Source organism: Lactuca sativa, chromosome 5 (assembly GCF_002870075.4).
Source record: "Lactuca sativa cultivar Salinas chromosome 5, Lsat_Salinas_v11, whole genome shotgun sequence".
Classification (NCBI taxonomy): Eukaryota; Viridiplantae; Streptophyta; class Magnoliopsida; order Asterales; family Asteraceae; genus Lactuca; species Lactuca sativa.
In genome coordinates this window covers 290,709,948-290,713,547 of record NC_056627.2, presented here as the reverse complement: position 1 = coordinate 290,713,547, position 3,600 = coordinate 290,709,948, and positions in this window count along the sequence as shown.

The window sequence follows — 3,600 nt, the reverse complement described above, 5'->3', positions numbered from 1 at the left end:
AGGCGATCCTCCATAAGCTCTATGATCCCCTCCTTCATCGACCCAAAAATTACCAACGTCGACTCAAGGATGCCTTTAGTGATCTCAGAAGCAATGAACTCATGTAGCCCCTCATCAACTGGCTCGACACCTGATCCCAAACCTAATCCTAACCCTGAACCTCCTCCTCCGTGATGTGTGATCACCACCATTCTGCACATAACACATAATCGTCAGAATCATACATAACACTCGGGAAAACTCATACACTCTACAGTTCCTTGATTCCATCTCAGCCCCCTAGACTCGGGTACGGATCCTTTGCTTTCAGTAGTACGGTCCCATACTACCTTCCACATTTATCCGTACCTTCCTCAAGGATTGCTTCGACTTCACCAAGTCCCTTCGAATATTGTTGCACTCTTTGCTAAACTCATCCTAGGCTCGCCCTAGGGTAGCTCTCCGACCTACTCTCCACCATCAGCTGCATAAGGAACCCCTGCTACATTTACCTAACTAGCTGACGAATACCATTACATATTACTAAGACCAGATAATTCTTCGAATGAAAGGTCCTACCCCACTGCGGTTGGACTCAAACAAGAGCTGCGTAGTAGGGCCAAACCTAACCCTATAGAATTATTTCGCCCTCGCAAAATGTAACTTAATGTATTCGTTTACCGGTTAGCTAAAGATAACTAGAACTCCCGAAGCACAAAGCAACAACATTCGGGCATTGAGTAACACAATCTGACATACTCTATCCAAGCTATCATATAACTGACTAATCAGTATTATCTTGAAGCTCAATAAACACATATAGCATGCATATCAGACATCTTCCTAGATCCTCTAGCCTTATTCTAGCATGTAGCTCTCATACATATACAACAGACATATAAGGCATCCTTCCTAGACCCTTAGCCCTAATCTAGCATGCAGTTTTCATAATCATATCATATCATAACATAATATGCATGGGTATCTTAGGGAAAACTTACTTGAGCTCGGCCGGTTGCGCACATCACACATCTTGTTCTTTTTCAAAGTTCTTTTCTCTTTTCAAGTTCTTTTTCATAAAATGATTTTTCAAAAAAAAATCATACCAACTCCTCAGTTTTAGTTTAGACACACCCGAGAGTGTATCTGAATCCCTCAAACCTGGCTTTGATATCAACTTGTAACATCCTGATGTTTAAGACCAAAAATTTCGTTTTTAATTAAGTAAATTATAAAATCATTTACTGAAAACATTGTTGATATCAAAATAAATCCACAAACCATCATAACATGTCTCAAAAACATGTCATAAAATAGTAATAAACTCAGAGTATAATCCCATAGATCTCAAAGTGTGGAATCCTGTGTGAATGTGATGTGCAGCTACCGCGCCGACTCCTTCCCCTTCGCTGAAGAGGTACCTGAAACAAACTGAAAATTGTAAGCATAAAGTTTAGTGAGTTCCTCCGTCATACCACATACCATACAATCATAACACATACATACTGCCAGGCATATCTGGGTGCCCAACCTACCCCTTCGGTCCTCTCGACCGGTGACCGTGCCTAGCATAGCTGGGTGTTGGCCTGCCCCTTCGGTCCTCTCGACCAGTAACTGGGGACTATTTCACTCCATACTACTATCACTATCACATAACGTCATATCATGCTAGCACATAAAACATAACAGGTAGCAGCAAACCTAGACGAATATCACAAAGAAAATCATCTAAGATACAACTCCTACTAGTGGGCCGACATTGTGGCCGTAGACCCACCGCTACTGGAAGGTAACTCACCTCTTAAACCACGTGTCGAATCTCGCCGAGGAAATCTCTAACAGCTGCTCCGATGACTCTCGACTATCAGTGTAACGTCCGCAGATCTGGGCTAGTCAATTTAGAGACAATGAGCATCAAAAATGAGTTTTTGATGGAACATTATTTAGAAGGAATAGTATTGATAAAAGTTGTAGCATATATTACAATGATTCCGTACATATAACGAACGCCAAAATCCGAGTTATAACGAAGAAGTTATGACTCGTCGAAGTTTTACGGCAAAACCGGCACGACACGGCGCGATGTAAATAGTGAATTTACGATAGAGGAGTTTTTAGCCTTATTAATCTAATAAAAGTTCGTATAATATGTTAAACTGAGAGCGTCCATAAAAAAAACGCCCAAATATGACTTTGTATGATGAAGTTATGAATTTTCTAACATTTGGCATAATAGTACACGACCCGAAACTCGAATTTTAGTTCGAGTGGTTTTTGACCTACGTGACCTAAATGAGAGTTAAATATCTCATTAATAGGAACTCAACGGTAAAAATACAGACGAAAACGGAGTCCGTATGTAGAAGTTATGAATTTTACGTGGACATTTAACAGTACAATCTCCTCGTACTGTTAAATTTAAGATCAGTCGAAAATTAGCCGACGAAGCCAAAATAAAAGTTGTAGATCTTATTTTTACCTATGCGTGGAAATAAATAACGTCAAAACGGAGGTCTTATGTGAAAGTTACGGATTTTAGAAATCGGAAGTGTGCTGTGCGAAAATGGGTGATGTGGCACAATCTTGGCCATTGCTTTCTCCCCAAGTCTTGCCACTAGATGGTGACATGTGGCACCAATTTCAGCCATTTTCACCCTATAAATAGAACCTCTCCCACCCTCGTTTTATTCACACCTTTCCTATTCTTTCTTCTCTTTACTCTCTCTCTAGAACCTCTCTCTAGCCCCAAAACCCCCAAAAAGCCTAGGGAACCTCCCTAGCATGAGGCGGAAGCCCCAGAGTGCTCGACAGCTCCGATAAGAAGAGCTTTTCGGCTCGGGAATGCTGCTCCAAGCAAAACCCGGTTTTCTATAAACCCGTTGTAAGTGAGCTACGCCTACGCTATTTTTAATATAGCTTTTATTTAATTATCGTAACGTTATTAGGAACTTATAATAAGTACTTGGGCTATTATTATGGGTTATATAAGTATTGTATAATGCTTATATAATAGTAATAATGTCTAGACTATTAATTAGTCTCGGCAAATAATAGACTAAACTCTAGTGGTAATAATACTAGGTTTCGTCGAAGGAAATTATTTTTAAGAAGCGAAGCGTTGTCTGAGTTCGGAATCACCACATTTTCAAGTGAGTGCATGGTCCCTTTCATCTTACACATAGATATGAAGTATTTTATATAAATTACGTGCTATGTGTGCATATTATCTGAATACTTGTTGTATATGATGAATTAATGATTTTATACATGTTTTAAATGATTTAAATATATATTTATTTTATATCTACAAATATGTTGGGATAAAAAATGGGTAGATGAAATAAAATGATGAGAGATAGGTGATGATAGGAATGTGATGATAATTAGGTGATGGATAGGTGATGATGAATCGGTGATGTAGGATGAAAGATACTATAACCTTGTCCGGCAATTTGGAGATGTAGTCATCTACTAGAGTATATATGGCGACCACGGACTATTCTAGACAACCCGTGGAAACACCAGCAGAGTTATAACCTGTAGGTGATGAATTACGAGTCCAGGTGATGTTGTGACTGTATATTCATGTGATGATACTCTAACCCTTACTATGAATTACGA